Genomic DNA, 12,542 nt, shown 5'->3' with positions numbered 1-12,542 from the left:
TTGAGGTATATTGCTTAATATTTTTGTGGAAACAGTGATACATTTATTTCCAGGAAGAAAGTTAAAAAAAAAAAAAAAAAGAATAAAAAAATAGACATAATTAATAATAATAAATACACTGTATGGGTCAAAATTATTGATTTTTCTTTTATGCCAAAAATCATTAGAATATTAAGGAATATCATTAGGAATAATTAATTAAAAATTAAATTAAATTAATTAAAATTAAAACAACAATAACAATAATAATCGTTTCATTTATTCAGACATTTGTTTATTTCGTTTAATCTAGTGAGATAACTAAAACTAAATCTAAAAGATAAAAAAAATTAGAAATTTAATAAATACTACACATACAAAAAATATTAAAAATAACAAAAAAAAACAAATGTATAATATAATATATAATGGCTATTTTAAAATAATAAAAATTAAAATATCTCAAAGATACTAAATATCTCTCAGAGAAAAGCACATGCTGAACATTTGGTGTTTTCTGAGAAAGTTGATCTGAGATTAAAGTGGATGTGATTCAGGATCATCATAGAGTCGCTTGATTTGAGCAGACGTGACAAACAGAGCAGCATCTTGACCCTCGTGATCTCCGAGTCTCATTAACTCTGTATCAATCGCTTCATTTGCACTGGTTTCAGATCAGACTGAACATCAGAGCCCGATCTATTAAAGCAGAGCTGACACAGAGCCGGCTGTAAGTACAGCTGAGGCTCTTATCAAGATAATTATCACTGATTACTGCGCTTCTGTCTTCTGATTGGGCACTGCAGAAATCCACCATCTATATCATTCACAAAATAATACTTCATTCAGCATATGTTTCAAAACAGATGGCAGCAAAACAAAAAGTCTAAAACATTTTCAGTAGTCAAATAATTGTTCTTTAGCAACCATATTATTTATATTAAAAGTTAAGCTAAAACCAGATATTTCAATAATGGATAAAAAATAAATGCATGAATAAATTCTAATCAAATAATGCATTTCTAGATATAATTGTATTTATATGAAATGTTAAGGAAAAACCTGGATACTTCAGTAAAGGATAATTTGGGGAAAAAACATTTGAAAAATGCAATTTTTTAATTACTCAAATAATTGCAACTGTCATTTATGTTAAATGTTATGGAAAACCTGGATACTTCAATGATGGATCTTTTAAAAATATATATATTTTTCATTAATAAAAAAATTGTTACTTAAACTTTAACTGAAAGAAAAAAATATATTTAAAATTATTTTAATTCATAAAGTTGCTAAGGCAACATTTCTCATTTTCATTTAGTTTAACTTGAACTAAAAACCTAAAACTGAACTTTAAAAAAAAAAAACTATAAAGACATGTTTAAAGAAAAATCCAAAACGCACAACAAAATTACTTATAATTTTAAGTAAATTAAAATAAAAAAATATCTATATTTACATTAAATGTTAAGCAAAAACTGGATACTTCAATAATAATAAAAAATGTCTTAAATCAATTTATTGGTTTTGTCATGATCATGACCTGTCACTCAGTCTTGGACTTCATTTCCCATAATCCTCGGCCGTCTCATCAGCACTCATGGTTTGCACCTGTGTCTCATTAGCTTACAGAATATAAGCCCCTCATTCATTACTAAGTCTTGCTGCATTTCTAAGGCTTGTTTCCGGTTTCTTCCATGTCTTGTTACGCTGTCTGTTTTTTGGATTACCCTTTTGCCTGTGGTTTTGTTGTGTTGTTTTTGTCTGGACTGGTTACCTGTGTATTCTGTGGATTACCCTTCATTAAATGCACTGCGTTTAGATCCTCTAGCTTCGTGTCCCCATGCAGTTTTATGACAGGTTTCTAGCTACTTATGCATGTTAAGTGTTAAAAATGGATACTTCAGTAATGTGTTCACAAAACTAATTTTCAGGTTATCTAGGTTAATAAAACAATAATTGTTCAATTACTGTTAAAATAATTAAAGGATAGTATATGTGGCTAATTTTTCTACAATTCTAAAAACAAATTGTTGTTTTGCCCTGTTATACACCTAAATAAATAAATAAAAATGAATAAATTATTTAAAAAATAAATAAATAAAAAATCCCAAATATTAAACATTATCTATCGAGAGAAAGAAAAAAAAGAATAATTAAATAAATAATAATAATAAAAAAAATTCCAAAATATTAAATATCTTGCCTATCGAGAGAGATAAATAAAAATGAATAAATAATTAAATAAATTAAAAAGAATAATAATAAAAAATCTAAAAATTAAACATCTTATCTATCAAAAGAAAGAAATATATATATATATATATATATATATATATATATATATATATATATATATATATATATATATATATATATATATATATATATATATATATATATATATATATATATATATATATATATATATATATATATATATATATATATATATATATATATATATATATATATATATATATATTATACAGTGTATATATATATTTATTATATATATTATTATTTAATATTTTTAAGGTAGTCTTCAGCCCTGTTTTTTAGATTTCTGATGCCGCTCGCACTGAAATCAAACCTTTTTCTGGATGCACATGTTGGTTTGATCTATATTTATCCCTTGGGCTTGAGTGATTCATCTTCATCTCACAGCTTCATCTCGGACACTGAATGTCACTGACGTTACACACGTGACGAGATCATGTTGTATTATAACAATATTCCCTAATCGAGCTCGACATGATGGTTTCCAGCCACAACCGCAGGGTTAACTGCTAAAGCAGCCTAATGTTAGTGTAATCTTATCATAAAGCCGTCTTTTTAGGCAAGTACCAGATATATCTTTAATTTAATGTTATCACGATTTAATTTAATGTGACTGGTTATAATGTACAATGCTGTAAAAACACGTAAAAAGAAATATGCAACATGAGAGAGTGAATATGAGTTTACGCTTCAAATAAAATAGTATTTATTACACAGTTGTGCCAGTAGGTGGCGACTAGTGGTTTAACGCGTGACTTTAACTCCAGCAACAATCACCCCTTCCTCTTCTCATTCAAGACATGCGCTGCAGTACTAAACAGTCTCTCGCTGTCGGTGCTTGTAATGATTTTTGCGTCTTTCTCCGACAGTTTAAATGCTTCCACACTGCTGACATGTGTGCTGCATTATAAAGAGTGCGCGCCTCTCGCTCTTCGCTGGTTGCTATTTGATCGCGTCATATCATTGTTCGGTACAATTTATTCGGTCTTAAAGAGCTTTTTTTTTTTGCTATTTTCGGCCGAATAACTTTGTTTGCTGAACATTTGGTTCAGAATCCCTAATTACTGCAGTTATTCTGACGTTTACTTGAGAAAAATCAGTCAAGATTTGACAGCAGAAAGACACGTGAAGCTCCAGCTGAAGCTGGACGTTTGTACAATTACTGGATAAAAGACTCTAAACTATCAATCAGAGACAGAAGGCGTGGAGTAGATTGTGTGCGACAGGTTTAACAGCAAAGTTTGATCATGTTGATAATTTAGAGGCCTTACGAATTTGGGTATCAAATATGATACAGTTGGCTTTATAGGGTTAAAGACATTTCCCTGCCTAATTCTTGTTACCAAGATGCAAAAAAATGTGAGTATGCAAAATGTTTTGTAACAAATTTAGCAAAATATAATTTCTTTAGATGTCTGGGTAAATGTGACCTGGATATGTGAAGAAGGAAATGTTAGATTAGACAGAACGCATTGAATGAACGAGAGGATATGTGGTATACCTTCTTGGGTTTGATTGATTGCTCAGCATTGAAACTGGATTCGAGAGTCTCTTTGGACTCGGATTCAATATCCTTGATGTCACTCTCATCTTCACTGATGATTGGACCGTTTTCACAGATCGGAGACTAGAAGTCGTTGTCCAGAAGAGGCTGATAACTGTATTTGAATTGGTCCTATCACAAAAAACAAAAGGATATTAACAAATCTTTGCAATCCTGCAATTTATTATATTTTTGTCCTATATTACATTTATTATTTGAAAAAAACGAGAATCTTGACATGGTAACAGAGGAGAAAAAACTGGAGTAATATCCCAAAAATCAGAATTGCATTGAAATATATAGCACAACTAAGCACAATAAGCTCTTTAACCCATAGCATCAACATCACGTGCTGTGAGATACTAAGTGTTCCCAGGCAAGATTTATGTTTCTAGATTCAAAAGTTAAAATCATACAAAGTCCTATTTGAGCTGATGGTGGCGCTAGAGGGTTTTATAGAGACACTCTAAAGTTGGTGTAATTAATGTGTAGACCCTTAGCAATAAATGTGCCAAATTTCACGCCATTCCTCCATTCGGTTCTTGGTGTTTCAACATTAGACAAAACAAAATTCACAGTAAATTTTGTAGTTACAATCATACAAACAGCTATACTTTGAACTGATGGTGGCGCTAGAGGGTTTTATGCAGACACTCTAAAGTTGGTGTAATTAATGTGTAGACCCTCAGCAATAAATGTGCCAAATCTCACGCCATTCCTCCATTCGGTTCTTGGGGTTTCAACATTAGATGAAGCAAAATACATAATTTTCCAAAGTTACAATCATACAAAAAGCTATAATTTGAACTGATGGTGGCGCTAGAGGATTTTAGGCAGAGACCCTTAAATTGGACAGATTAATGTTCAGACCCTTTGCAATAAATGTGGCAAATTTCATGATGTTCTTCCAAATAGTTTTTGGGGTTTCAACACAACACATATTGCTGATGATGCAACAGAAATCAAGCATTAAAATAGAAGTTTACACTTTAAGGCAAAGAACCTCCCTTACTGATGTACAGAAATCAAATGATTAAACTTCTATTCCATTTTAGTTGAAATATATCTGATCAAAGTACATCTATTATTTAGACTTCAAGCCATATTTAATTTAACACAAGTAACTCTCCTCTTATTTATACGTACTGTCCCTCCCATGTGTGGTGGAAGGTGCTCGGGGCTGACATACGTCTGGATGTCACTCTTGGTGACAAACTTGAGCTTACTGATGGCTTCGGAGCCCAGCCACGTCTTCACTATCTTCCAGGCAGCTGCCACACAGAAGAAACAGTTATGACAAATAAACTGCTTGGACCACACATCATTACAAAGATCCGTTTAGACTTCTCATGAGCCAATCACAACTTACCATTCATGATCCAAGGCATCTCATACATGATCATTTTGGCTGAATAACAAAATAAGAACAACAAAACAAAGATGTGAAAACCCTTTCTATAATATACTAGGATTCCCAAACTTTTTTTTGTCAGTCGAACCCCTTTGAGCTTAAATATTTACTTGAAGTCTGATATTAAGTTAATATTTCAATAATTCAACATCACATTTGCAAGTTCACAGTTCTCTGATGTCGAAAAAATGTCACTTTTTTCTTACAAATGTTTTTTGACTGTTTCAATTTTATTTGAATTAATTTAAAAATAACTGTTCATCAACCCAGTTAGGAGGTTTAAAAAACAGAATATACTCACAAAGAAACTTTGGATAGTACACTTTAAAGCAGTTAATGATATACTTCACAAAGTCCATGTCCTAGAAGAGAAAAACATGGGAAAGAAATCTAAGTTGCTATAATTCATAAAGCTGGATGATATGATGGTATATATTCTACCTGACAGTAAAAACATCAGCTGTTATTTGAAATTAATGTGAAATTAAAAAGGACTGCAACAAAAAACATGGATTTTTTGGGGTTCATTTAAGTTCTAAAAAAAAAACAATTTATCTAAATAAATACATTTAAATGCTTTTCATTTGTCATTTTTATACACTTGGATTACACAAAAATAGACCTTACATCCAAATTATTTAATATATCTGACCCTGGAGCACAAAAGCATTCTTAAGTCGCCGGGGTATATTTGTAGCAATAGCCAAAAATACATTGTATGGGTCAAAATTATAGATTTTTCTTTTATGCTTTTATGTCATTAGGATATTAAGTAAAGATCATGTTTCATGAAGATATTTTGTAAATTTCCTACCATAAATATATCAAAACTTCATTTTTGATTAGTAATATGCACTGCTAAGAACTTGGGGAACTTTAAAGATGATTTTCTCAATATTTTGATTATTTTGCACCCTCAGATTCCAGATTTTCAAATAGTTGTATCTCTACCAAATATTGTCCTATCATAACAAACCATACATCAATGGAAAGCTTCTTTATTCAGCTTGATGATGTATACATTTAAATAAAAAAAAAATTGACACTTAAGACTGGTTTTGTGGTCCAGGGTCACATATACATTTTTTTTTCATCCAGTTTAGTTGAATATTTGAATGTATGTCAGTGAAATTGTTTTCTCTACTGACCCACTTTAAGACTAAAATGTTGCCTCAAGTTCATCTGTAAAGCTGCTGTTAATCCATTGGCTAACTCACTGTTAAAGCCCACCAATAGGTGTCAATTTTAACAGTACACAAGGCTGCTGAACACAAAGCTCAACCAGCAATGAATGAACACACATACTGATCAACCTGAACACTACTAGGCTGTACTACAACTGGTTAAAGGGATCATATGACGCGATTTCAATTGTTCCTTTCTCTTTGGAGTGTTACAAGCTCTTGGTGCATAAAGAAGATCTGTAAAGTTGCAAAGACTAAAGTCTCAAATCCAAAGAGATATTCTTTATAAAAGTTAAGTCAACTACGCCTACCTAAAACGGCTCGTTCTAACTGAAATACATCAACTTCGCGCTGTGGATCGCCGGATCGGCTTTCACCGTGGACGAAGCAGAGTCCAGCCCGGGCCGTTCTCAAGCCCGCCGGCCGTTCCTCACTCAAGGCTGCCGTGTGTTTCGTTGTGAAAGCGAAACTACTTTATTTGGTTGGAAAATAATGTGTTTTTTTAACTTTAAACCGCATATAAACATTTCATTACACCAAATACACCAAATAATGTTCTTTTTAGCAACATCATATGACCCCTTTAATCATTCAGTTGTGCAATCCTGATGTTTACTGAATGCTCGAGTAACCTTTAGCTTCATTTGCTGTTGACTTTTGCTCTCCAGATTCACTCCTGGGTGTCACAACAGTACTTTTCAATAAGAGTTTCTTACAAGAAAACAATAGAACAGTTTTTATATGGAATATTTATTTGAAAACCTAGAATCTTGACATGGTCACTGTTGTAATTGCAGGAGAACAAACACCTTTTTACGGTTTTTATCTGAAGAAATTCCCCAAGAATTAGAATCACAGTGAAATATATGCTGTAGCTGTAAGCACAGTAAGTACTTTAACTCATAAAATCAGCAGATTCATGTTGCAAGACAGGAATTTCTACAGTCAAACATTGCAATTATAACAAGTCATATTTTGAGCTGATGGTGGCGCTAGAGGGTTTTAGGCAGAGACCTTAAAATTGGTGCAATCAATGTTTAGACCCTTTGCAATAAATGTGCCAAATTTCACAATGTTCATCCAAACGGTTCTTGGGATTTCAACATGACATTCACTGCTTGGCTCCTGATAAATCGGTAATGATGCAACATAAAGGTCAATAAAAAATAATGTATTAAATAAAATACAATTTTACACTAAGTGAAAGAACCTCCCTAAACTTATATACAGAAATCAAATGATTAAACTTTCTCAAAAGCATTAACTTTATAAACACGCACAACCAATTTACAGTCATATAAGATAAGCATTAAAGAGAGCAAATTAAAGCACAATCTAATTCCTCCACATAAAACTGGCATTATGTTTGATTAGGCTGCGGCTTTGGCCTTCCAGCAGCATTAAACTCCTGAATTTCTTCTGCAGAAACATGAGACGAGGAGATTTGCAGTTTGACGGGAAATTCTCTCGGATTAAGCGAGCGTTGGATTGACCGAAGGGATTTAAAATCTGCAAAGTGTTAAACCAGTGAGTGGCGTCTGTCCCTCTGCACCTTCGACTCATACAGCTAATGACCTTAATGTCTGCCAGAGGGTTAATAACGGCCCGAGACTAATCAGAAGAAATGCACTCTCATGACCTTGAAAGAAAAACTAATCCTGAACTATTAGATTGCTATATATACAATGGGTACGGAAAGTATTCAGACCCCCTTAAATTTTTCACTCTTTGTTATATTGCAGCCATTTGCTAAAATCATTTAAGTTAATTTTTTTTCCTCATTAATGTACACACAGCACCCCATATTGACAGAAAAACACAGAATTGTTGACATTTTTGCAGATTTATTAAAAAAGAAAAACTGAAATATCACATGGTCCTAAGTATTCAGACCCTTTGCTGTGACACTCATGATATATATATATATATAAACTTCATGTGCATATATATATATATATATATATATATATATCACATATTTTAGAAATGTTTTATTATTTATATATATCATTGTAAATAATTATATTTTATATATATAAAATATCTAATTATAATTAAATTATATATATAATTTACATTATATATAGAATTTTAAAGTATTTAATTTAATATAAAATATATTTATAATTTTTTTGTAAAAACACAGTGTTTGAAATGCATCCAAAAGATAGGTGCCTTTCATTTAATTATTTTCAGTATAACTAGTACAGCAGAATCATAATTAGCATTTCTACCATCATACAATATCAGTCACTGATTACACAGCATTGTGAACCACTTGAAATGTTTTAGACTGAACTTCAACGTCATTTTATTTTAAGGTGACACGAGCATGTAGAGTAAAGCAAAGAACTTACTATATTACTGAGTCCAGACTCAGACATGTCGGACACGACCGTCAGCGGCATCCCAGGCTCACGTTTAGCGTAGCGTTCCAACCAGAACGCCACATACCGCTTCTTATCCAAAATATCGTCTTGGCATCTTTAACGTGGAGCTTCACTCTGAACCAGACTGCATTCGAAATACACAGAGAGAAAGAGCTGCAGATGGATGGATATCATTTATTAATTCTTCAGGGGAAATTCAGTGCAAGCAAAAGAATCCCTATGGCATACAGTAGTTTATGTCATTTAGACTAGGACTGAGTGATAAAGCTAAAGAAACTGTTTTCAGCTTCTCGGTTTACAGTAAATCACATGCTTTGAGTTTAACATTCATTTGGGAATGCAAGGCATGCCAGTTATGCTTTATTTTCACATTTGCATAATATCCAACAGTTTTTGAAGACGGATAATAACAGAATTTCACTGGATTTATCATGAGATCTGTTTGAAATCCTGCTGTCGGCAAAATAAATTATAATAAATAACAAAATTAAAATAAATAAATAGCTAAATAAATAAACTTACATTTATAAATAAACAAATAAATTAAAAAATTAACTTAAATATATAAATAAATAAACTAAACTTAAATATACTATTCTGAATAAATGTATTAAAAATAATTTATTTATTTATTAAATAATAATTAATTTAATTTTACAGTGCATTTGTTTTACAATAATAATATTAATATATCTTAGGGATAATAATAATAATATCAGTGCTATTATTATTAAAATATTTATATACATATATTATTTATTAAATTGATCATTATTAAAATAGTTTGGCTTCCTAAAAACACCAGTGTGAATGTGATGTGGACTGAGAAACTATCACAACTAAAGTGTGTTCATTTTGGACACTATAAATAAAAGTGCCTTATTTTTGCTCTCAAAGTGCACAAGATTGATGCATTTAAGTGGGAAACAATGTTTTTTAATATATTAAAAATATATTCCAATTAATGTATTTTCTCTGCTATATTAGTGGACTGAGAAACTATTACAAGTCAAATTTGTTCATTTTGGTCACTGAAAAGTGTTTGAAGCTCTTATTTTTGCTCTCAAAGTGCACAAGATTTAAGTGGGAAACCTTTTTTTTAATCAAAATATACTTCTATTGATGTATTTTCTCTGCTATGGTTTAAAATGTTTTTCTTTCTTTCTTTGCAATCAGAGGAATACTTATTTCAAACAAACAGCCACTGTAGTCAAGTACAGTAGATTAAAAATGAGTTTAAAATCAGTAAAAATCTATTATTGCTATTAAATTCCCATTGAACTGTAGTTCTATTTAAATTTGAACTCCACCTACAGAGTTTGTTTCCTTCTTTTTCGTATCCGTGAAGGTCAACCGCACCGCTCTCAAACATCCATCGGGGAATACTGCTCTCCGTGAGGTCTACAGGAAGAAGAAAACAACAATAAAATACAATAAAATTTCTTCCTGAATCATCACAACAGTATCAGCTTGCAACACTGTGAACGTCACGCTTTCCTTAAGAACCTGATGCCACGTTTGATAAGAGAAGCTCAGCATTGACTCGGTTTGCTTTGGAGGCCATGAAAGTTATTTCAAATCAGCTGAAGTGATTGAATCAACACACTGAAGTCCAGACAAGAGGAGGAGGATGACAACACACAATAAGGGTCTTCATTAGAAAGTAAAGCTAAGGAATCAGCAGTTCTTATGAACCCTTATGATCTGTTGGTCAGACAATGAAAGCTTTAAATCTTTATAACTGTAAACGACATACAGAGCACGTAGAAATTATGCACTATTTATCCAAGAAGAACTCATGACCATGTTGGGATCAAAAAGAAAAACATAATCATAAAATAATACACATGGACCAGTATTACAAGACCGAATAATTACAGCTTTCAGTACTTAACAACTTTAATCGTTAACAGCATCTGATTATTTAAAAAAGTGAATTTGTGAAGAACATGTCCGGGTCTTAATTTGGGAATAATTGTTATGCTGATTTTAATACATTTAAAAGATGTTACAATAATTTTTTACTGTAATGTGGTTAAAAACAATTGTACTACAGTCATGAAAATCACAGAGAATGATTTTTTTTTCCATTTTAAAAATTTAAAATTTTTTTTTTTTATATTTTACAATTTTTACTGTAATACAGTAAAAAACATACCATAGTAATGCGAATCACAGTTGAAAATAATGGTGATTTTTGTTTATTATTATTTTTTTAAATCAAAAAGTTACAATAATTTTTACTGTAATATGGTAAAAATTGTACTATGGTAATGAAAATCACAGTTAAGAATAATTATTTTTTTATTTTAAATATTAGTTTAAAAAATAATTTACATTTAAATTACAATAATTTTACTGTAATATGGTTAAGTAATTGTGCCACAGTAATGAAAATCAGTTGAGAATTATAGTGATTTTTTGATTTTAAAAATAAAATGTAAACATTAAAATTTTTACTGTAATATGGTAAAAAAATACTACAGTAATGAAATTCACAGTTGAAAATAATGATTTTGTTTATTTTAAATAATTTAAAAAATAAAAATTAAAAAATATTACCATTTGTTTACTGTAATATGGTTAACATTTTACTACGGTAATGAAAATCACAGTTAAGAATAATAATTTTTTATTTTAAATATAACTTAAAAAAATAATTTAAAATGTTATCATTTTTACTGTAATATGGTAAAATAATTGAACTACAGTAATGCGAATTACAGTTGAGAATAATGGGGATTTTTTTTAAATGATAAAAAAAAATTAAATTACAATAATTTTACTGTAATATGGTAAAAAAATTGTACTACAGTAATGAAAATCAGTTGAGAATAATTATGATTTTGTTTATTTTAAATCATTTAAAAAATAAAATGTAAAAGAAGAGCCTGTTCTGGGAAAAAGCACCACAAGCATAAAGGCCCCAAACTCTACACACATACCATTCAAGTTAAACTCTTTCCTCCACTGTTAGCTCTCATCGATCATCTTTAAGGTGTCTTCCACAACGAAGCTTCTCCATGCGAGGTAGCCTTCGACCAGAGCGTCATCTCTGAAGAGTTTCTCCACATCTCTGCTGTCATATCTGTCTTGGGACGCTGCAAGATTGTTAGTAAAAGCAATGCAGGGTTTGAATTAGTGACAGACCAATCAGCTGATATTATTTCGTATTAACTGATCAATAATTATGTTATGAACTGTCAGTTCCAACATCTACTAGGCTCGCCGCGATAGACGGTGCTGACAGTGATACCGTTGTTAAGTCGCAACACCGGTTATGTCACTTGCCCACCGTCGTTTAGATTTTTTATAGTAATAAAAATCATTTAGTTCAGTAGAAGAACAGACACTACAATTACAAACTGAACGCGGCTGCTCAATGCAGCGTGCCGAATCCAGTGAGTCGAGCTGACTGATAAGAAGAGTGAGGTGAGACAGACAAGACGATCGTGGATGATTTAGTTTCGAAACGAGATGCAAAAGCGCCTGTTTGGCAATATTTTGGATTTTGAAAAACCTGTTGACTTTTGCCGTTTATCTAAGGTGATTTTGGAAGTTTTTTTAAACATTAGTTTCTTATTTAATTGGTTCCACATTGTTTGCTGATTTTTACTTTATTTAAACTTTGTGTCATTTATTTATTTTATTTGACATCAAGGTGTATGCCGTGCCTCCAAGCTTTCTTACTCGTTTTGCTAATAAACGTTCTACGTTTCTTATTTATTTGGTTATATATTATACATGTTTAATAA

At 31.0% G+C, this 12,542-nt stretch overlaps 1 pseudogene; it reads right to left on the bottom strand.

Annotated features, from left to right (window-relative positions):
* Positions 1 to 415: 415 nt before the first annotated feature.
* LOC107679939 (motile sperm domain-containing protein 2-like) overlaps positions 416 to 12,542 on the bottom strand; it is a 14,096-nt pseudogene continuing 1,969 nt past the window's right edge.

This window comes from Sinocyclocheilus anshuiensis, unplaced genomic scaffold (assembly GCF_001515605.1).
Source record: "Sinocyclocheilus anshuiensis isolate Anshui unplaced genomic scaffold, SAMN03320099.WGS_v1.1 scaffold244, whole genome shotgun sequence".
Classification (NCBI taxonomy): Eukaryota; Metazoa; Chordata; class Actinopteri; order Cypriniformes; family Cyprinidae; genus Sinocyclocheilus; species Sinocyclocheilus anshuiensis.
The sequence above is the reverse complement of the archived record's forward strand: the minus strand, read 5'-3'. Positions and strand labels throughout refer to the sequence as shown.